The 23,583-nt window shown below is 52.9% G+C and overlaps 1 protein-coding gene across 3 annotated transcripts in view; it reads left to right on the top strand.

Moving 5' to 3' along the window:
* Positions 1–23,583, top strand: part of ZNF277 (zinc finger protein 277) — an 80,154-nt gene that overhangs the window by 12,209 nt on the left and 44,362 nt on the right. Inside the window, exon 2 of one of the 3 annotated variants that reach the window (XM_066354077.1) lies at positions 21,830–21,932. The exons of the other annotated variants lie outside the window; for them this stretch is intronic. The gene's annotated coding sequence lies outside the window, so the exon portion shown is untranslated. The remainder of the gene's footprint in view (positions 1–21,829; positions 21,933–23,583) is intronic. 3 annotated transcript variants of the gene reach the window in all.

Raw genomic sequence — 23,583 nt, 5'->3', positions numbered from 1 at the left:
GAGCAAGAACAACACAGGACCTTTCAAATTCAAAGGGTTTTTCCATTGATGCGTGTACAACTTACGTATCCCTTCCTCATATCAAGTGTATGTGCTTGAAATAGGCAATGACGCAGGCCAGAAAGGGGGGGTCTAGTCTATTATTTCAGAAAATAGACAAAATAGTAGTTTCCACCTCATTAGGAAAGAAGATTGGTACCAGTTTATAGTATTCTGCTGTTTTCTCCAATTAGCTCCCTTGGCGAAGAGGGCAGTGGTGTCCAGGGACTGCCACCAAAAAACACACATTTGTTTTCCCTCTTCACTAAAGTGATTTGAAAGGCTTTGTGCGGGTGTCTGTATCAAAGACCAGACAGACGACGCTAAACGTGAGTAATGAGATCTGGGGTTAAGAGGGGATTAGGAGTCAGTGTGATCGGGATTAAAGTCTCAAGGGACGCCAACAAGAACTGGACAAAAAGGACTGGGTGCCAGGTAGACGACAGGACAGTCCTCGTGCGGCCACCTGAGAGGTGTCCGCTGGGAGACTGGCACAGAGCGGTCCTCTGACATGGTTGGTGGCAGGGTGGACACTCTGCCGTCCGGGAGTCCTGTCCTCCAGACCCCTCGGGCCCTGGCGCTGAGTGGCCCGACTCGGACTAGCACTTCTCTGGTTAGCGCGGTCACCTGCCACATGTTTTCTGCGGTGGCCACGGAAGACTGTAGGGAGACAGGCAGCCTGCCTGCACCGCAGTTCTGTTGGTGGTCCCTGGGGCACCTTGTGTCTTCAGAGTGGTGGCTGGTGGCTCCAAAAGCCCACAGTCACTTGAATAGTCCGTTTCCATGACCTCTGCTTACTTTGAGCAAGCTGATCGTGTTCTAAGCAGTCTAACCCGAGCTCGTATGTTCTCCATGCCCGGAATACCTTCTCCCTTCTTGTTCCTTCAGACGTGACGCACTCCAGACGTGACCCCCGTCTTTTCCGAGAAGCACTCTCGCTGACTTCCTCCCTCCCCAGAAAGGTGGCCCAGCGTCCCCGGCCTCGGGCTTCAGTTCCACGTCAGTGTCGGATTCTGGCTCCCGTGTGAGGACTGTGACTACAGCACACGTGCCTGTCAGAGTCTGTGCTCAGATTCTCAGTGAGCAATGTTGACATCACTCCTGATTGGACACTTGCCCCGGGTGGGATTAGACACGTGTGCGCTGTCTGTCCCGGGCTGACGCTGGGCACCTGGTTCCATCTCCTCACTCCCTGCCTCTCAGCTGCTGGCACGCAGTCCTCACAGAGCCCACGACACAGGCTCCCCTCCGCCTCCTCTTCCTCCTCCTCCTCCTCCTCTCTTCCTCCCCTCTGCCTCCCTCCTCCTCCTCCTCTTTCTCCTGTTCCTCCTCCTCCCTCCTCCTCTTCCTCCTCCTCCTCCTCCTGTGCCTCCTCCTCCTCTTCCCTTCCCTCCTCTTCCTCCTGTTCCTCCTCCTCCTCCTCCTCCTTCTCCTCCTCCTCCTCCTCCTCCCCTCTGCCTCCTCCTCCTCCCTCCTCCTCCTCCTTCTCCTCCTCCTCCTCTTCCCTTCCCTCCTCTTCCTCCTGTTCCTCCTCCTCCTCCTCCTCTTCCTCCTCCTCCTCCTCCTCTTTCTCCTCCTCTTCCCTTCCCTCCTCTTCCTCCTCCCTCCTCCTCCTCCTTCTCCTCCTCCTCCTCCTCCCCTCTGCCTCCTCCTCCTCCCTCCTCCTCCTCCTTCTCCTCCTCCTCCTCTTCCTCCTCCTCCTCCCCTCTTCCTCCTCTTCCTCCTGTTCCTCCTCCTCCTCATTCCTCTTCCTCCTCCTCCTCATTCCTCCTCCTCCTCCTCCCTCTTCCTCCTCCTTCTCCTCCTCCTCCTCTTCCCTTCCCTCCTCTTCCTCCTCCCTCCTCCTCCTCCTTCTCCTCCTCCTCTTCCCTTCCCTCCTCTTCCTCCTCCCTCCTCCTCCTCCTCCTCCTCCTCCTCTTCCTCCTCCTCCTCCCCTCTTCCTCCTCTTCCTCCTGTTCCTCCTCCTCCCTCCTCCTCCTCTTCCTCCTCATTATTCCTCCTCCTCCTCCCCTCCTCCCCTCCGCCAGCCTGCCCACACCCACAGTGAGACAGGTTTTCAGAGCACCGTCCCACACTGGGTCTCATGGTCTCACCTCAGCGGCACGTATCTAACAGATGAGCAAGGGAGGCAGAAAGCTGAGGTCACCACAGGTTTCAGCAGCAGCAGGGGCGCTGGGACCCCTGTGTCCCTTACTCTTAGTGCAGGGTGGCTCTCACAGCCCAGGTCCTCTCGCTGATGTCTGTCTGAAGTCGCTCTGCTTTGAATGAAGAACATTTTCAGTTAATTTGGTGGCCAGTGTAAGGAAGCGGTTCAGATGTTTTCTTCTGCGTAGGAACATCAGGTGTCCATACTTTGTCTGAAAGTCTGTTGATGTCCAAGACATCAGTGACTGTCTTAGCATCCTTGTTAAAGTCAACTGACCGTGAAAGTGAGGATTTGTTTCCAGCTTCACAGTTCTCTTCCATCCATCCGTGTTGCTCTTTTCTTAAGCCAGGACCACCCTGTCATAATCACGACTACTAAAGCTTTCCAGGAAGTTTCGAAATCACTCAAGTGTGGGACCTCCAGCTCGGTTCTTCTGTTTCAAGATTTTCCTGACTTAGCTGCCGAGCATCAGACCACATCCAAGAAAGACGAATACCAGAGGAACCCTTTTCATTAGCACATAAGTTATCAGTTGAAATCTGTTTCAACGGGCTGTTTTCAGGCTGTTTCTTTGATTGTGCGAGACCCGGGTACTGACTCGGGCAGGCGATGTCCGAGTTCTTCTGGGCTTTAGTTTTCTCTGGTGTTCAGGGGATGAGTCAGTTAGAAACCGTTCCAGGTCCCTGCTAACCTTTAAGAGTCTGGACTCAGTAACCTCTGCTTCTTCCTTCCGGAGCTGAACATGCAAGTACAAAGCACAGGAGAAGAGGGAATTTCCTGGTGAGGCAGGGTCAGGGAAGCACCCGTGTGTGCACTTGGAGATAAGTTTTAGAGTTAAAAGCCAGAAGGGTTGTGAGCGCTGCGGTAAATAGCCCAAGCTCGGCGACCCTCAAAATGCTGCAAATCCTCTTTCACCAACGGTCAGTTCACGCACCGCGTCTGAAATTAAGCACAATCTCATATTGTAGATTAGAGCCCCCAAAGACAAGTTAGAAACATTGACCCTCTACAAAGGGGTCTCTGTGCGAATGAGATGCGTTTCCTGCGACCTGGGTGCGGGTGCAGCCGGGCGGGAACACACAGGTGTTGGTGTCTCTGTCTTACCTGTGTGTCCTGTAGCAGCGCTCTGCCTTCTGGTTTCTCTGTGGATGCTGCCTCTTCAGGTTCAAAGTCGTTCTTGCTGTTGCTGTAATTTTAGATCACAATACACTTCTGTTCATCAGGTTAGGCCCATGGGCATTCCAGGAGCCTGTGACTTACACTTCCTTAGCATTAAAGCAGAAAGCACTACACGTGAATTTATGCACACAGGGAGCTAGAATACAGAGCGACAGAGGCGTTCTCCCTACCCCAGTGGCTGGCTGTGACATGTGTGCACGTGGTCTCCTTTATTACTCTTTCTGGTGAGAGACCTGGTGATCGCTGTGTTTATAAAGTCATCTAGTTGCCTAGTTAATTTCATTAAAGTATCTTTACAACTTATGTTCATGTGATTAGATGCCATTTCTTAAACCATTGGTCTACATTTTCTATTTATAACCTTGATATGTGCATTAAACATCATTTTGTGATTTTGTCATTTAAAGCCTTCTAGTGCGCCATTATGTGACTAGAAAGAAATTTCAGAAGATAATCGTAACTGATTTTCACAAATGGAACATAATGTGTTTACCCACAATTACGTCAGAAAAATAGCACAAATCCTGTTATTTTATCTCTACTTTGACTACCTGGGCCCTGGCACACGAGAGCCCAGATTATGTCTTCTGAATAAGTGATTCCATTTACGGTGTCCAAAACAATTTTTTTCCAAGCACTTCCCTTTTCCAGCCTTCTCTTCAGAAACGTGTCACCGTCCTGGCTGGCAGGTCTGCTGGCGACCACTCTGCCTCCAGGCCCTGGCCCTGGGTTGTGCGGTCTTTGTGCCTCTCGGTGACCCCGACACCCCTGCGCTGGGACCCCGACAGCGCCTGAGCCCCAGCGCTCCTCCCTTCCTGGGTCCTCACTCAGGCAGAAGGTGGGGCAGGAGGGGAGGGAGGAGGAGCCTAGGCTCGCCGGGGCCTCACTCAGGCAGAAGGTGGGGCAGGAGGGAGGGAGGAGGAGCCTGGGCTCCCTGGGGCCTCACTCAGGCAGAAGGTGAGGCAAGAGGGGAGGGGGAGGGGCCTGGGCTCCCTGGGGCCTCACTCAGGCAGAAGGCGGGGCAGGAGGAGAAGGAGGAGGAGCCTGGGCTCGCTGGGGCCTCCGGGCCCCTGGCCCTTCCCAGCGGTCACGAGGGAGGCGCGGCTGCACACGCGGGTGCCGGTTGGCTGCAGCGCCCTAGCAGGACCACAGCCTGGGTGACAAGGAGGCGCGGCTGCACACGCGGGTGCTGGTTGGCTGCAGCACCGTAGCAGGACCACAGCCTGGGTGACAAGGGGCGTGCCTCGGTTCTGCAGGCAGGTGGTCTGAGCTCCTGGTGTCGGCGGCCATGGCGATGATCTGTTCCTTACCGCCCGCCCCCCGGGGGTTTGTGGGCCGTGGTGGCCATGTCCCCACTTGTCAGGGCATCGTGCTGACCTCTGCTGTCACCTGCCCATTCCTCCCCGTGTCCTGGTTCCCCTTGTATAATATAAGGACACCAGACACGTTGTATGCAGATCTGAAATGATCTCATTTTAACTTGATTAACTCCGTAAAGACCCTGTTTCCAAACAAGGTCATACTCAAGGCATTAGAGGTTAGGACTACGATGTGTCTTTTGTGGGGACACAATCCAACCCTTGGACAGTTCATAACAGCCAGTGCCCAGAGCATCCAAACCTCAGACATCACCTTTCCTTGATGAGCCAGTCCCCATGACAGAAGGAAGTTGGGGGGCAAGTGTCATTAGAAATTGCCTTTAGGCCCTGGCCGGTTGGCTCAGTGGTAGAGCATCGGCCTGGCGTGCAGAGGTCCCGGGTTTGATTCCCGGCCAGGGCACACAGGGGAAGCGCCCATCTGCTTCTCCACCCCTCCCCCTCTCCTTCCTCTCTCTCTCTTCCCCTCCAGCAGCCAAGGCTCCATTGGAGCAAAGATGGCCCGGGCGCTGGGGATGGCTCCTTGGCCTCTGCCTCAGGCACTAGAGTGGCTCTGGTCGCAACAGAGCAACGCCCCGGAGGGGCAGAGCATCACCCCCTGGTGGGCAGAGCGTCGCCCCTGGTGGGCATGCAGGGTGGATCCCGGTCCGGCGCATGCGGGAGTCTGTCTGTCTCTCCCCGTTTCTAGCTTCAGAAAAATACAAAAAAAAAAAAAAAAGAAATTGCCTTTAGTGGCACTGGACTATATGCATCCAGTTTGCCCGTGTTAGAAACATACACTCCACCTAATTTTAGCAACAAGAATGCCAGTCTCCATGGAAGTTCTCCACTTCGTCCATCTCAGATGTTAATTATTTGGTTGAGAAGAAAAGCTCACTGCAGAATTCTCGATTACATTTCTACCAGGGACCAAGGTTTACTCTACCTGACACTTGATGGTGAATGCCGAGCAGCACGGCCTTCAGGCAGCCCCCTCCTGCCACGCCCCTCTGTGAACACACCGCGGCCACGCTCACCCTCACGATGTGCCTTCTCGGGGACACCTGCCAGCCAGCCCATGTCCCGGACACCACGTGTCGACCACACGGGGTTCCTGTGTGCAGGCTGCTTCCCCGTGGCTTCCCCCAGGACAGAGCCACGCTTCACTCATCGTCCTGTCCCCAGGGGCCGGCCGGACTCCTGCGACGCCCTGGTCGGTGCTGGGGACCTGTTCTTCTGGGGCTTGGCTCCTCCGGGCACTCACACGCTGACCTTCAGAACCTGGGGAGCTGAGGCCGTCGGGTCCTGCTGGCGCTCACGGCCGGGACTCGGCCGTACACAGCCAGCACGCTGGGACCCCAGGCCTGTGCCCGCACACCTGGGGCTGCTGTCCACCCGCTCTCTGGAGGTCAGGAGGCGGAAGCAGTGGGTGCCCACTGTGGCCCAGGGTCCAGGCGGGTCTCTGGCCGAGGACATGGCAGGACCCTGGCAGCGGGGTTTCCTCCTGGAAACACCGAGCATCTTTGTGCGAGGCACCTGCTCGCCGGAGACATGGCTGTGCTGTTTCCTCACTGACCAGGGAAGCCCAGGTCGCTGCTGCGCAGGCCCCGGGAACAGCGTGGCCGGCCGGCCCGTTCCCGTCACGCGCCCTTGTAGGAGACGCGTAAAGACCAGCCGCGCTCTGTGGTGACAGAGGGACTCCAGTCTCAGTCCAGGGTTCCACTTAGGGGCCCTGTCTGTCCGTAATTGCAATAAGCTCACCTTGTGCATCGCAAACGTAGTTGTGACCTCAGGGAGCGGCCGCAGCAGTGCAGGGCGTGTTCGCTGTGTGTGTCCTGAATAAGGAGAAAGAGAAACAAGGGGTCTCTGCAGCGCCTGCCACTCAGCGGAACAGACGGTCCAATGTTTGTGCATCCGGGTTCAAAACGTTCCGTAACCGCGAGGCATGAGTGGGACTCAGGAGTCAGCTGTGCCCCACAGCTGGGCGGTCTTCGAGTCACTGGGGTTTAGGTGGCCTGTTTCGAGGGGCACTGGAAAGGCCCCCTTTCCTCGGAGCCCTGTGCTCAGAAACCCATTTCCCCACTGCTCAGGGTGATTTAAATGCGAGGTCAGGGACCCTTCGGAGAGGCAGAGCAATGCATCTCACCTCAGCACGAATTTTATCAGATCATTTGCAAAACGCATTTAAAAATGAATCAGCCGACAGAGTGCACCCCTTTTCAGAGAGCAGAGGGAAGGAGAGAGAAACAAATATGAAGGGAGTTCCGGGGCGTTCAGGAGACAGAACTTCCCCAGAGCACCATCGCCAGGGGCACGCTCGCCAGGGGCAGTGACTGAGTGACAGATGACGTGGCAGATGATAGAGCAGGATTCCTCCAACGTTTCTGAAGTGATGGAACTTTTCCAAATCGTCCCACACAAAATCTCAATGTACCCTGCTCACAAAAATGAGAGGATATTTTATTGCTTCCTATTCATTTTGAAATAGCCCTCACTGTTGTGAGCAGGATGTAATACCCCTAAAAGCCAGGCCTCCTGGGTTAAAGATGGGGGCGGGGCCCCAGGGAGCACCCTGCTGTGGTCCCTTCACCCCCTGCAGGGCGCCTTGGGGTCTGAGGCACCTGGCTCACAGATAAGGCACCTGAGGACATTTAGCACAGAACAGGGGGTAGAGGAGAGGAAGGGAAGCCCACTGCGGGCCCCCCATGGAGGGGGAGCTCTCGGCAGGCTCTGCACACGCTCATGAGCTGCTGGGCAGGCTGGGCAGGATTTAAAGAGAGGCAGGGGGCAACGAGGAACGCGAAGGAGAGAGAGAGCCCGGCACCCGGGAGCCCAGTGAGGGGTCCAGGCGGGGAGCAGGCAGGCCGTGCGCCTGAGCGGGGGAAGCTGAGATCCTGTGGGGAAGAGGACACAGGGCCTGGGTCTCAGCTCAGGAGCTGGGGGAAGCTGACTGGAGGAGAGGAGGGGGGCTCACTCTCAGTTATCCGGTCCTCTCCTCTCTGTCTCCTCCTAGCCGCCTGGGAGAGACACTGGGAGCAGGCCACCCTCCTGGGCCCTCCCTTCCGCGGTCCCCAGAGCTGTCACACCTGCCCGCCCGCGCCTGTCTCCCACACGGTGCAGAGCCGGATGCAGTGAGGCCACATGCTGGTCCCTGCACGTGACCGAGCCTGGGGCCGCCCGCGTCCCGTGTGTGTACAGCCCGCGTCCCGTGTGTGTGCAGCCCCGCGTCCCGTGTGTGTGCAGCCCCGCGTCCCGTGTGTGTGCAGCCCGCGTCCCGTGTGTGTGCAGCCCCGTGTCCCGTGTGTGTGCAGCCCGCGTCCCGTGTGTGTACAGCCCGCGTCCCGTGTGTGTACAGCCCCGCGTCCCGTGTGTGTACAGCCCGCGTCCCGTGTGTGTGCAGCCCCGCGTCCTGTGTGTGTGCAGCCCCGCGTCCTGTGTGTGTACAGCCCGCGTCCTGTGTGTGTACAGCCCGCCAGGCCCCTCTCCTCTCCTCCTTCCCAAGAGCTTCCGTGTGCCTCCCCCCTGATCTGCGCAAGGGGTTGTTCATCTTCTAGAGATGGACAGGTCTGTGTGTGGCTGCATCTCCTTGTTAAAGGAGAATGGACCCCTTAATTTATATAAATGCCAGAAAACAGGCATTGTGACTTAGCTTTTACAGACTCAGAAATGGTACGGTTTGGGGGTTTTTCCTTTAATTCGTCAATTCCCCTCTTGTCATTTCTTGTGTACTGATGGTTCCTCCCCAGCTGGTCCCCATAGCAACACTGGATAATGCTAATGAAGCTGCTACATCTTAAGCTTCCCACAGAGCACCTCTGTTAAAATAGCCACGAAACCACAGTTGCATGTATTATTTTCTTCCCTTTAAAAAAATCAGTATTTTAGAATTTTTCCTATGATCAGGCTTAACTTCCTAAACCCGTCTGACAAGAATCGGAGCGCCTGACTTAGAGACACTTTTTCGAAGGTGATAAACGCCACCCCGGGGTGCTTCCCCGTCCTCCGCCTGACCCCGGGTCAGCGTCCACACTGCGCACACATGGTCCCCCTGCGGCCTGCACGTCACCGGGAACTCGTCGGGAGAGGCACACTCTCGCGTGGCAGCCCGGCCGCTGAGTCTGCCGCGCAGCGTGGAGCCCAGGCGCCGCGGTTACCTGCGGGTGAGCTGATGCTCGTGGAGGCGTGAGAGGCCCCGGGGTGCGGGGCACAGCGCCACATCCCGTCTGCGTGGATTCTGCCAGTGTGACCAGGAATCATTGTACTGTTTGAGTTTTATCTCACCTGATCTGTTCACCCTGTGCAGTAGTAGCTGAATACCAATTTGTGCGAAGATCATGGGTAGCAGTAGAGAGTCTGATTTATTTTAGCTGCCGAACAGAAATGTCATCACCTCCTTATTTATCCCAAATTATAACAAGCGCAAGAAAGAGCCACGCAGCGGCCATTAGCCTGTGATAGGTGATGACTCAGACTACAGAGTTCTCTCTGGGTTTGTTGTTGTTTTTCTGTTTCTTATGTTTGATGTGTGGATGCTGGTGAGCGTCCACCTTTCTGAAATGTGTGTTAATCGTGCTTTCTCTGCCTGTAGTGATTCATCCTTATATCCTGAAACGTATCGAAAGCGTGCAGTAAAGCAAGGAACTTTGGGAGCCATGGCTGAGAGCAAAGCCAGGAAGCAGGTGTCATAGGGCACTGCGTCATGGACCAGTGCAGCTGGCCTTGGACGGCTGTAAGGGGCAGGTAGGCCCCGTCTCGTGGAGCCACGTGGAGCCAGGCTGAGGTTTGAGTGGACAGGGGCTGTCTGAATATCAAGGCATTTGCAGTTGCTGGTCATCCCAGAAACAGAACCATCCGTGTCCCAGGATTATGGAACAAAACCTAAGGAAGTCGTAGGTGGTGGTGGTCAAGTCCAAGCTGAAGCCAGGCGGTCAGGCTTTATAAAAAAGAGTCAAACAGGGCTCGGAACTCAAGTAAGGGTCATCTGCTCAGGAATCCAAAGGTGAGTTAGTCCAAAGGAAGTGAGCAGCAAGGTGTGTCCGGTCACCCTCCCGGACCTGGTCAGCCCCTCTCTGGGTCTCACCGGGGCCATGGCGCAGGATATGCTTGCCCTGTGCGGTACCGTGCAGTGTCCAGGCCACACTTACACCAAAAATACCATTTGTCGTTTACCTGGACTTCCGAGTGCCCTGAGCATCCTGCACTGTCTGGTGATCCGGGGGGCACTGGTGATCGGGGGGGCACTGGTGATCGGGGGGCACTGGTGATCCGGGGGACACTGGTGATCCGGGGACGCTGGTCATCCGGGGGGCACTGGTGATCGGGGGCACTGGTGATCGGGGGCACTGGTGATCCGGGGGGCACTGGTGATCGGGGGGGCACTGGTGATCCGGGGGCACTGGTGATCCGGGGGGCACTGGTGATCCGGGGGCACTGGTGATCCGGGGGGTACTGGTGATCCGGGGGCACTGGTGATCCGGGGACACTGGTGATCAGGGGGGCACTGGTGATCCGGGGGGCACTGGTGATCCGGGGGGCACTGGTGATCCGAGGGTACTGGTGATCCGGGGGTACTGGTGATCCGGGGGTACTGGTGATCCGGGGGTACTGGTGATCGGGGGGCACTGGTGATCAGGGGGGCACTGGTGATCCGGGGGCACTGGTGATCCGGGGGGTACTGGTGATCCGGGGGCACTGGTGATCCGGGGACACTGGTGATCAGGGGGGCACTGGTGATCCGGGGGGCACTGGTGATCCGGGGGGCACTGGTGATCCGAGGGTACTGGTGATCCGGGGGTACTGGTGATCCGAGGGTACTGGTGATCGGGGGGCACTGGTGATCAGGGGGGCACTGGTGATCCGGGGGACACTGGTGATCCGGGGGCACTGGTGATCTGGGGGTGTACTGGTGATCCGGGGGTACTGGTGATCCGGGGGTACTGGTGATCCGGGAGCACTGGTGATCCGGGGGGTACTGGTGATCCGGGGGGCACTGGTGATCAGGGGGACACTGGTGATCCGGGTGCACTGGTGATCCGGGGGGTACTGGTGATCCGGGGGGTACTGGTGATCCGGGGGGCACTGGTGATCCGGGGGCGCTGGTGATCGGGGGGCACTGGTGATCTGAGGGTACTGCGCCCCTCTTGCGGAGTTTGCCAGATAAGTGGCCTGTGAGTCTATGAACCGTTTATCCTACTCCTTTATATAAATAACTAATTCTTATTTTTATTTTCATTGAGTGACGGCTGTACCTCCGGCTGGGTAACCCTCCGAACAGGAAGTGTTTTAAAATCGGGCTCTCTAGAGGGAAACCTTACTTAGCTTTCCGTTGAAAGTCTTAAATTTTTTTTTTTTAACTAAGTTTTATTTTGGCAGAAGAAGTGTTGACCTGTGTCCTGAAGAACATTTTTGTGGACACACTTGTCCCCATGCCAGCACCCTGCCTTCGGGGGATTTGGGCAAGGACACCGTCTCTGTAACTGCCCTCCCGCCGGGCAGGCTCGCTGACCGCCCAGCCGGGGTTCTCAGCACTTCGCTCCGACCAGCCGCCCCCCTGATGCCGGTGTCACTTGTGCTTCGTGAGACTTTCCTGTTCTTTGCTTTCTGATATTAGCCATCTGTATTAACGAGACACTAAGCCAGTCCGGCTGCTAATGAATTGATTTATTCAGCTGCTGGGTAATTAGAAAGACATTTCACCTCCAAGCAGATGTTCTGGTTGTGTTTCATTGTCCCCAAATACAATAAAATAAGACACAGTGAGTTTTTACATTTTTGCATAATTTAAATCAAGGTTTGTTACTCTAGCATGTGTTAGAAAGGCTAAGTGACAGAGCTTCGTACCCTCGTATTCCAACTATTGGAAGGAAAACCCATTTCCTCCTTAAAACACTCAGCTAACCCTCGCTGGCACAAGAGGGACGTCTGAGGGTGAGGGGTGACCTGGTCCCCAAAGCCGCGGGAAGGAAGCCAGGTCGCAGAGGCGTTCAGAGGTTTGTTTCAGCACTTTGACAGAGGATGCGCTTTGTAAGAGAGCTAACCACCAAGAAAGTTACACTGAGAATGATCATTCCAGAGACAGTGTCCAGTGAGGTGGCTTGAAACTGTTTGCTTTTTGTGGTTTTGTTTGCAGTATCCAAAGGGACAGTGTTTTGAAGTGCTTTACTGACTTGGTCAGGGCGACGTCAGTTAATGAAGTTGCCAGGTGTCAGGTGCACAGCTCTGCCTCACACCGTCTGTGTGTTGTGTCGTGTGCTCACCACCCCCAGGCAAGTCTCCGTCACCATCTAGAAAAGGAAGAAACGAGGTACGCTGTGTCCCACACATCAAGTCAGGGGATACCATGAACTCAGCGACACGGAGACGCAAAACAAATCACAGATACATGAGGGGAAGCTGTCCTTGAAAATAGTAGCAAGTGTGGACGTCCGTCTGTCTCGGGCCAGCCTCCTGAGAAGTGTCACAAAGTCCTCGGCCGGAGCACAGATGACAGGGAGGAAGAAGACAAAAGGAAGTCCTTCCCCCTTCCGTTGAGCTACCCCTGGCTGGAACTCCTTTTGTTTCAAAAATGATACATGTGTTTTTTAACATTTAAAATTTAACCTATTCCTGAATGTTTTCCCATGCCTCTAAATCTCTGAAAACACATTGTGGAGATTTGCTGAGGTTCTGGAGGTTACTGCATCGTTCTGTCACTGTGGGATGTGAAGTCCTTTCTGTGGTTCTCGGTCACTCACTCAACACCCACAGACCCGCCTGAACGGACCCGTGCGTCTGGCTTTCACAGGGCAGGTACCACCGGGGAGGGACAGACATCTGTTCCCTGGCGGAACGTCAGGGCTGCATCCGCTCTCCATTGGGGCAGGAAGAGAGTGCCGGGCACGGGGGGAGGGCAGGGGGGCATGGGGGGAGGGGGTACGGGGGCCCAGAGGGGACGGAGCAGCAGGCTCTGACTCCCCCGGGGACGGGGACGCGTGGCGCCTTCTTACCAGTCTGCAGACTTCTCCCTTCCGGGCGGCAGTTCCTTCAGGACCTGGCGGAATTGTTAAGGGCACTGCATGTCCAGTCACAGAAACGTGAGCCTTAGCTTGTGCTGTGAGGGAGCCACCAGGCCCCCGAGCGCGGGTCCGAGTAGAACGTGGTTCAGCTCCTGGGTCTGCCTGGGCGGCGTGGGAAGCCTCCAGCCACCGTCACGCTGCGGGCAGTGGGAGCGGCACAGACGTCCACGCACCGTCCTGGGCACCGCGCCCTAAAGTCTCTGAGTCCCCGGCTGCCTCTGTCCGTAGGCCACCTGGTGTCACAGCTTCAAGCAGGCGCCGGTCATCGAAATGAAGTTTCGGCTCTGATGCTGTCCTTCAAAACTAATCATAATGGAGCGGGCTCTTACCCCACAGCCAGCCGTTTGGTTTTCTGGCTATGAAAAATTAAAAAGAATGAGAGGCTGCGAGAGAAGCTTGCTGGCTCCCGTCTAGTGGCTGGCGTCCGTGTGCCTGGCTGTATCTTTGGTGGTTTTTTTGATTTTCAGATTAAGAAAAGTGATGACTTCCCTTGGGCCCCTGTATTGGTAGCCGTTTCGTGGGACTCAGGTTGAAGATGGCAGCAAAGTCTCATTTTCAGGGTTCACCTCTCCCCTCATTTATTTTCATGCTTCTTGTCTGAATAGCACCACATGTGACATGTAGCCCCAAATCCTCCTATTCTTTAACCTTCATGTTCCCTCTAGAATTGTGCCCGTTTCTAACAAGTTTCTCTCCAACCATTTCTCCACGGAAAGACACCACTGCTCCCTTGTTTAACCCTCTGGCCTGTCCACGCCTCTGGTCAGAGCTCTTGTGTCATTAGGCTGACTTGCGCTTGCATATTTTGTCATAGAAAACTTTAAAGCAAGGTGGCCCGAACTACCCTTTGCTCCAGATAAAGTCAGGGTCTTCCTTGTTAGGTCACGCCCTCTGATTCACACCAAGGCAGCGAGCATCTTAGAATTCCGTGTAGTTTTTCTGAGCGCTGTGCTAAAAGTCGCGTCCTGCTCTCTACCAAACACTCATCCTCCAGCGTGTGGTGGCCGGCGAGCCCCAGGGCCGCACACACGTCCAGAGAAGGTGGCAGTCCTCGCTCCGCTGTCTCTGCGCCTGCCCAGCGCTGTGCCCGCCACACCACGGCTCCCTCTGGGCCCCACTCGCCCGTCTCCCTCCCTGATCTGTCCTCCCGGCACTGAGGCATTTTAAAAAGCAGTGCCATTTAAAGGGAAGATCATTACTGAGCCATGCGTGTAGACCGCTTGCCCAGACTGATGAGTAGAATGGCCAAGCTGCTGGCCAGGAACTCCCAGGTTTGTATAGACGCCCAGAAGAAAGCCAGGGCAGGGCGGGAGGGACACTGTCATCACAGAGAGGACTCGGGGACTTCAAGTGTCCCTGGCTGGTGGGACCCTCAGTTTCGATTTCTGTAGATGATTTTATCTGCCTTATCTACTTGCTTATTTACTTTCTGTGTTAATACATTAAAAGCTAAAATGTTAATTATATCAGTAAAGGTAACTTAATGACAAAAATTTTGTCCCATCGGGTTTATCTCTGAGGATGTTTTCTGAACAATACAGAGGCTTATATATGTTAAAGTATACTTTTCTTCTTCTTTTTTTAAGTTTTACGATAGATAGATATACATATACATATATTTCAACGTTTGCCATCAGCATTTACTAGGCTGTGGTAGGCATGGCAAGGCGACAAGAGGCCGGGCCAGTTCGATTCCAGAGGACCGTGCCCGAGCAGATTGTGACGAGCACAGGCCTTAAAGCAAAGCCGGGTGTTAAAATATATTTTGTCTTATCAGTAGTAAAATCTGCTGCTGTTCTTACCTGGAAACTCTTCACAGTTTAGCATTTCAGAAATTATTTCTTTTTAAATTTGGTTCAATTTTATACACGGATACTTTTGAGTTGTAAGAGTTCGTGAGTAATACTGCTTAACTTTATAGGGACTTACCCTAAGTTCACAGTGTCCATAAAAGAGTAACAAAGAGAAACAAAAAGTATACTGTATTTTAATAACATTTCTATGGCCACGAAAGGGAGAGGGACAGCAGGCTCTCTGGTCAGAATCTAAACAGGAAGACATTTGCCTGGGGAGAGTATAAAGACTCAAAACGCTTAATGTTTAGACCAATCTCTTGGGGGGTTTCTTCAGTTTAAGACTGCATCTCGTTGATAGCAGGGTTTTACTCCCTGGGTCAGCACCCCCAATCTTACAGGCAGGAACTCTTGAGTGATACTATACTCTCTTCTTCCAGTTAGTATCGTTGCCTCCTGGTATGGTAGGGCAATTTTATATTTGGAGTTTTGGGAATAAATCCAGTCCAGTTAAACTAGTTATAGAGACGTTTTGGTATACCAAGTGCGGTTTCCTCATGGTCGTCCGGAGTGAGACTGGTGACTGCGAGGGGAAGGACAACCTCCTTGTGGACACACAGACTGGCTTCTTTCACTTAGTGACAGGCATCTCAGACTCCTCCCTGTCTTTCTGGCTGGGTGGCTCACTATTTGTCAGCACTGAATAATACTCCGCTGTCCGAATGGACCACGGCTTACTTATCCATCACCTCCTGAAGGCGTCCTGGTTGCCGCCACGTTTGGAGGACTAGGAGTTAAGCCGCTGTAAACATCCACGTGCAGGTTTTGTGAGGACGCGGGTTCTAGCTCCTCAGAACAAGTTCCGAGGAACGTGACTGCCGGAAGGTACAGAAGGAGCATGTTCAGTTCGATGAGAAACCAGAGCGCCTGTACCTGCCTGTACCTCTCTGCACCCCCAGCAGCGAGGAGCGGGCGCCCTGATGCTCGCCAGCAGCCCCGGCCGTGGCGTCGTCCGTGTTCTGGGCTCTGGCTACTGTCACACACGTGCAGTGACAGCCCGGTATTTTGCTCTGCATTTCCCAGATGACATTTGACGGGCAGTATCTTTCTGATTGCTTATTTGCCGTCTGTACATCCTCTTTGATGAGATGTCTGTTAAGATTTTGGACCCATTTTTTTTAATCGGGTAGTTTTCTTATTGTTGAGTATTAAGAGTTTTTGTGTGTTTTGGGTAACAGTCCTTTATTGGCCGTGTCTTTTGCAAAGCTTTTCTTCTAGTCTGTGGCTTGTCTTTGAATCCTCTTGATAATGGCTTTTGCAGAAAAATACGTTTTTAATTTTAAGTCAGTTCAGTTTGCCGATTATTTCCTTCACGTCTTTGGTGTTGTATCTGAAGAGGCATCAACGTGCTCACAGTGACGTCATCGAGGTCTTTCCCAGTGTTCTTTTCTAGGCGTGTTATAGTCTTGTGTTTTACATTTAGGTCTGTGATCCCTTCTGACCCTTTGAGTTAACTTTTATGCATTTTATTGTTTTTGGCATATGGGTCTCCAGTCTTTCCAGCACTATTTGTTGAAGAGACTTTTTTCTCAACGAGATGTTCTTTAAATAGAGGCTTTTCCATCTTCATCTGCATTCTCGACTTGATTGAATCAGGAAAGGGGACTGGTGCTTGAAGCCCCTGTTCATTGTAGGGGAGAACTTACCTGGAATACTCAGAAATTTTGATACATTTGCTCCCCATTTCTGTACATAATGCAAAAGCCTGCTCTGATTGCTTCAAATCATTGCTTTTCTGGGGGGAAATACATATGAACCCAATACAACTTACATTTATGCTGACTTTGTTCTTCAGTTTAGCAGATGTGTGTTAGCAAAATTAGGTTAAAGAGACAACATTTCATAAACAAAGTCACTTCTGTTTTTAGTCTGCTTACCATTTATAAAGTATAGACAAAACTATTATACTAAATATTAACTCATATTAATGAATTAAGACATCAGACACTGGAATAAAACATGACGTAGCTATATAATTTTGTAAATAGAGAAATATCAGTCCCACAACTCAGAAATGTCTGATTTCATCCAAAACACTAATTGTACTAAATAGGCAATATCAGATAGGTCATTTATAATTTTCTAGTTGCCAACCCATTTCATTAAAATATTGACTAGAATACTAATTCCAGAGTAATTGCCTGTCAAAGCAATTCATTTCAATTAGGTCCCGCCCCCCCCCTCTGCGGATGCACTGTGACATTCCGCCACACACCTCTTCCTGGAGAAGCACAGCCAGCCACCAGTCCACCTCTCTGAGGTGAAGGTCCCTCGCCCCATCGTCTTTTCCCGCATGGACCCAGTGCCCAGGAGCTCACCAGCCGTCAGTCCAGCCACCAGTCCATCTCTCTGAAGTGAAAGTCCCTCTCCCCATCCGTCTTTTCCCGCATGGACTCAGTGAACGGGAGCTCACCAGCCGTCAGTCCAGCCACCAGTCCATCTCTCTGAAGTGAAAGTCCCTCTCCCCATCCGTCTTTTCCCGCATGGACCCAGTGACCAGGAGCTCACCAGCAGTCCTTCGCCCCAACCGTCTTTTCCCGCATGGACCCAGTGACCAGGAGCTCACCAGCAGTCCCCCGCCCCATCGTCTTTTCCCGCATGGACCCAGTGACCAGGAGCTCACCAGCAGTCCTTCGCCCCAGCCGTCTTTTCCCGCATGGACCCAGTGACCAGGAGCTCACCAGCAGTCCCCCGCCCCATCGTCTTTTCCCGCATGGACCTAGTGACCAGGAGCTCACCAGCAGTCCCTCGCCCCACCCGTCTTTTCCCGCATGGACCCAGTGACCGGGAGCTCACCAGCCGTCAGTCCGGCCACCAGTCGACCTCTCTGAGGTGAAAGTCCCCCGCCCCACCCGTCTTTTCCCGCATGGACCCAGTGACCAGGAGCTCACCAGCCGTCAGTCCGCTTCCTCCCTCACTCCTGCCAGAAGGCCTGGCGTTTGTCAACACCTTTTGTTACACTGGCCCTCCTGTCATTATTCAGATTAATTAAACCTCCACTATGGGGTTAAAATGTTAATGACTTCTTTGTTTCGAAATTAATATTCCCAGATCTCTGCTGTCTACCCCGACTACTACTGCCTTCTGCTGGGGGGAAGGAGATAGAGTGGAGAGCTTCATTCCCATTTTTTATTTTTATTTTTAGGTTTTATTCATTTTAGAGAGAGAGAGAGAGAGAGAAGGGGGAGGAGCAGAAAGCATCAGCTCCCATGTGTGCCTTGACCAGGCAAGCCCGGGGCTCTGAACCGGCAACCTCAGCGTTCTAGGCCAACGCTTTACCCACTGCGCCACCACAGGTCAGGCCGTTCATTTTCTAGAATGAATAGAAACGCCTAGCCTCGGGTGACTCGGAGAACCCCAGCAGCCCAGTGCAGGGCCTGTCAGCTGAGACCTTGCAGCCACTTACGTTTGAATGCTCTGAGCGTCCTCAGTAGTGTCGAGTGGGCAGAGCAGAGGGCCTGTGATGGCATCAGTGTGAGGAGCAGTTCATTACGCCACACAGTATAGTCTTTTACCCTCCGTGCCAACTCCTTCTGTATTCTAAATCTTTCACTGGCAATGAACATTAGAGCTAGAGAATGTATTTCTGGAAAAGTAAATATACGTAACTGTGCATGTGTTTTCAAAGCATATTTGTAGCAGGAGAAATCGTGTCTGATTTAAATCCACACGGGTCAGCATTATAGAGCCACGGACCGCGCACTTTGAATTAACCACAGGAGTTTCTAACGCACAGCACTGCCGATGCCCTTCTCTCTCCATCCTCGTCCCTGTGGTCCCACTCAGCACGGCAGCAGCACAGGATCTAACGTGTACTGAGCTCGTACGGCAGTTGTCCATGTATTTATGTTAATTTCCTCAAGTAACTCTCAGCCCAGCTTATCAGGCGAGTGGGAAGATGAGCCCATTTTACGTTGTGGGAACAGGCTGGAGGAGGGTACGTCACTCGCCCGGGATGGGATAGTGGGCGTAATGGGACTGAGGGTGCTGTACGGTCCTTCTCAGACTGTGCACGTTGTCAGACAGCTGATCTCTAGGACGTATGCGTCTGGCGTGACTGGACACCATGCTCATTAAACAGATGCTTCCACCTGCCCCTCGCCAGGTCCTGACACCCGCTGCTCTACTCTGTGCTTTTATGAGTTTGATGACGGGAGATACCTCATCTAAGGGGAGTCCTTCTGTGCCTGGCTTATGTCACTCAGCATAATGTCCCCCGGGTTCCTCCATGCTGTTTGCATGACAGACTTTCTTTTTACAGGCGGAATACCATCCCATTGTATTATATATCTATGCCACATTTTCTTTATCCATTCCTCCATCAGCAGACACGTAGGTTACTTCCACCTCTTGGCTATTATGAATATGCGTCAATGAACATAGGGGTGCAAGTGTATATCTCTTCAACATCCTCTTTTTTAATTTTCTTGGCTAAGTCCTCAGAAATGGAATTGCTGCATCATATTATTTTTAATCTTTTTAGGATTCTCCATTCTGTTTACATAGGGCTATACCGACTTAAATTGCCACCAACAGGGCACAAGGGTTCCCTTCTCTCTCACTCTCACCAACACCTGTTATCTCTTGTCTTTTTAATAGTAGCTCATGGTGGCTTGATTATATTTCCCTGCTGATGAGGGGTGTTGCGCACCTTTTCCTGTACCTGTTGGCTGCTTGTATGTCTTTGGGAAAATGTCTGTTTGGGTCTTTTGCCCATTTATAATCAGGTTCCTTGGGGGGTTTTGCTCTTGAGTTCTTTATGTGTTTTGGATGTTACCCCCTTGTCAGGTAGCTGGTTTGCAGAGTCTCTCCCATTCCATAGGCCATTTGGTTGGTGGTGGTCCTTGCTTGCAAAAGGTTTTAGTGTGATGTCGTCCTGCTTGTCAGTAGTTGCTTCTGTCACCTGAACTGTCACCTGTCCTTCTGGTGTTGATCCAGTGTTATGAGGGTTTTCTCTGCACTTTCTTCTAGGAGTTTCTGCTCTTACATTTAAGTCTTGAGTCCATTCTGATGAGACTGTCCTGTGTTGTGTAATAGAAGGGTCCGGTTTCACTGTTTTGCATGTGAATAGCCAGTTTACCTTCACGGTTGTTGAAGGAACTGTTCTCCCCACTGGGTAGCTCCGCATCTTGTCTTCCCCTTCCCTGTTCTCTGCTGCATTTATTTCTTCCCTAGTATTTATTCTGTCCTTCCTTCTGCCAACTCTCAGCTTGGTCTATTTTCCTTTCTCTAGCTCCTGGAGTTACAAAGTTAGGTTGTAGCACCGATTTTGCTGTATCCCGTAAGTTTCGTCATGTTGTGTTTTCATTTTGTTAAGACTGGTTTTGTGACCCGATAGGTTATGTTACTTCCCTGATTAAAGACCTTCAGGATCCCCTCCTGACTTCCAAATTAAGTGTAAATCTTCGACCTAGCATTAAGGACCTCCATCGTGGGATCCATTCACTTCTGTGGCTTTTTCTGACTTACATTCCAGCACTCGCTGGACTGCTTTGATTTATTAACTACCCATATCTACTTCCTGGGATTCTGCCCCATTTCTAAGGTTTCATCTCTTATGAAGACTTTCCTTCATGTCTCCTGACTTGAGTTATTTTTTCCTCCCTATCTCTGAGCCCTTGATTTATATGGCCGACTCTGTGTATGTTGACTTGTATTATAATTACCCGCGGTTGTCTTCTGTTTCCTCTAGACGAGCAGCTACTTCAGGACAGGGCTTTTATGTTCACAGTCTCTGCATTTTGGAGAGTCCCTAGCAAACACCTTCTGCGTAGTATGCTTTCAATTTTAAAATGGTAAATTTAATCAAATTCTTCATCTTAAATGTCAAGACTTAGTGCCCAGTAAAACTGCTTGCTTTCATTATTATAGTTCATCAGCATCACTCTGACTCGTCAGATAACATGCTTTTTACTTAAAAATATTCAATGTTAAAGAAAATTCTTGAGAAATAAAGTCTATTCATAATCTTACTATTTTTATTCTGTCTTTCAGATCTTGTTCTTGTATGTGGTTGTATTTACGTGTGTGTGTGTGAAGTACTGTGTGCAATTTGTTGTGAATTAGGCTCTTTTCAGCTAATAGCAAACATGGTTTTCAGCACTTCTCCAGTGTCTTCATAATTGTTATTTAGCAAGTGTATAATAGGACAGGCACAGATGTGCCATAACTCATAGAACTGGTTTTCATTTGCATGACACTTAGATGGTTTCTATTACTTTGCTTTATCAGTAATGCTGTAATAACGTTTTCATAGCTCTGTGCTTGTGTTAAATTAGCGCCTTAAATTTTCAGGCATAGCTTGTTAGGTTGCAGGGCTGAGTGTGTTTATAACCCTGCCTTCTTTTCCGAAGAAGCCGCGGACGTGAGGGCTCCGCCGCGGGCACTGCCCTGCGCAGGCGCACTGCGCACTGAGATGTGCGGCCTTGCGGACGTGTGCACGCCCGTCCCCCATGGTCCCCGCTCTTAGTGAGAGTGCAGTCAATTCAGCTTTTAAATATTGGGCCTCAGTCATTTACAAAATGAATTCTTAGCCCAGGGGAAATTAAATAAGGGTCTTATATTCTTACTCTGAGCTCTGGAGATTGATTGTGGTTTAAAAGAGTGGATACAGTCTTTTCCATTTTCCCAATGGGGACTCGCTCTTGGAAATCAGAGAGCTGACTTGTTCAGGAGGCAGGCCATTGTGTAGTGTAAGAGAGAAATGCCGTGGAGAATTCAGAAATAAAGTTACCTTCTTGGACTCGAATTATCAGAATAAAATCAACATGTAACAAATGAGAGGGACCAGGAGCCCTGTGGAAAGATACAATCAGTATCTGTCAGATCAGAGGCTGAGCCAGCAGGCCTGAGACACTGCCCGGCTTGCTACATGACTTAGGGACCACCACGTCAGTTACACTCCTGTGAATCAAGGAGAGATGGGAAGGAAATGTTTACTTTGAAAACTAGGAGTTTGTTTATAGCGCTTTCCAAATAAAACAGCAAAGACAAAACCAAAACATCCTGCCAGCCTTGACATTCCAGTTTTCATGATGATTATAAATTAATCAGATTGTCAGAGTGTGACGAGAGTAGCAACTGAACCAGTCATGGTCTGGGCTGAGTAAAGCACCAAAATGACTGCTTGTTTTTCTCAGGGTTTCAGTGGTGTTGTGTGTGGTGACAGTGTGGGGACTTGCATGCTGTGGGGACTTCTTACAGGGCCAGTGCGGGCGAGGCGATCCACCGTGCCCCGGACGGACTGCTAGAAACCCTCATCCGGTCTCTGCTGATGATGGCTCTCCTTCTCCGCCTTGGCTGACAGGTCAGAACCTCCAAGTCTTCCTTTTCCTTCAGACACCAGCATCTTTTGTCTACCTGCCTGTCACCCCCATCGCAAAGGCTGGGTTCCTGCATTAGCACGTGGTGTGTGACGAATTTGTTACGGGTGGGCTGTCCCTAGATAGGCCGGCTTTCCCCTGTGGGTTGTGACGGGCTGCGTGGCGGGAGCGGGGGCTCGGGTGCAGATGTCGGCCCCCCCTCCCTCCCAGGCCCACGGCTCGTTCACGGCCTCCAAGAAGCACCCCCAAGCGGGGCTTGATGTCTAAGAGATTTGTTGGGAAGACACCGGAAATGGGACGGGAAGAGGTTGCGGAGTAGATCTGACCCCGTGGGGGAGGGGCTGGGGGCTCTAAGTTCCAGGCCACTTTCAGGCAAGGCCACATGGGGTCCTGCAGCCACTGTCACATGTCACTGGAGTCCTGTGAGACACAGGAGAGAGTCCGCCTTCCAGTGCCCGCCCCCTGCAGCAGGGATGTGAGAGCAGCCGTGGAGAGGCTGGCGCGGGCGCGGGTGGGTTTCAGAGCCCGGCCCCGGAGGTGGGCTCGGTCCGCTCGGAGCTGCGGGAGACGCCCCAGCACGCGTCCCTGGCCGCCGCCCACCCCTGTTCCACCAGGGTCTGCGTTTCACCCAGACCTCCAGGTGATGCCGCGCACACTAACCTTTGAGAAGCACTATCCTAAAGAAATAATTGGTCCCTGGGGATCCTTCCCGGAGCCAGCAGACTTGCTCCTGATCACCGTCGGGTGTCCTCAGAAACTCAGCTCTCCCGGGCGCTGCGCTTCCCAGTCTGTGTGCAAAGGGAGCCGCTGTGCAAAGGGAGGACCGGGCAGCTCATCCGCGGTCGTTAACACGGAACAGATGCGTGCAGCGGGTCTGCGGCCGGAGCAGAACTTCCGAGACGCACGGCCTCTTCTCTTCCTTCTGCCCCTGCAGTGCCAGTCCCTGTAGCAGAGAGTCGCGTATCTCTGCATCTCCTGCCTCTCTGCCTGCAGTCCTGGTGCACACGAGGCTTGGCCACACCTGGAAGTAAACCCTCCATCAGACAAATCCAGCCGAGTGCCACCTGCTGACCCCACACTCAGTGTTGGGCTCGCTCTCTTCAGAACAGACGACCAGGCAGCCTTGGCCACAGGGCCTGTCACCGATGATGTCGAGACACACACGGTTGAATGTGGTCACGGTCAGGTTGCCCGCCGTCCTCGTGTGACCACTGCAACCCCCAGGCTTCAGTCTCGGGACCCCTCACCAATCGTTTGGTCTGGAAGCCAGTGCCTTACACAGCCCTGCAGGGGGTACAGTCCAGACAGACCCAGAAAGCCAGCTCACAGGGAGACACGCAGGCAGCACTCAGACCTGTCCCCGAGAACCCTCTGCGGTGGGTAACCTGTCCCCGAGGACCCTCCGCGGTGGGGCCAGTAACCTGTCCCCGAGGACCCTCTGTGGTGGGCCAGTAACCTGTCCCCGAGGACCCTCTGCGGTGGGCCCAGTAACCTGTCCCCGAGGACCCTCTGCGGTAGGGCCAGTAACCTGTCCCCGAGGACCCTCTGTGGTGGGCCAGTAACCTGTCCCCGAGGACCCTCTGTGGTGGACCAGTAACCTGTCCCCGAGGACCCTCTGTGGTGGGTAACCTGTCC

This window comes from Saccopteryx leptura, chromosome 12 (assembly GCF_036850995.1).
Source record: "Saccopteryx leptura isolate mSacLep1 chromosome 12, mSacLep1_pri_phased_curated, whole genome shotgun sequence".
NCBI lineage: Eukaryota > Metazoa > Chordata > Mammalia > Chiroptera > Emballonuridae > Saccopteryx > Saccopteryx leptura.
The sequence above is the reverse complement of the archived record's forward strand: the minus strand, read 5'-3'. Positions and strand labels throughout refer to the sequence as shown.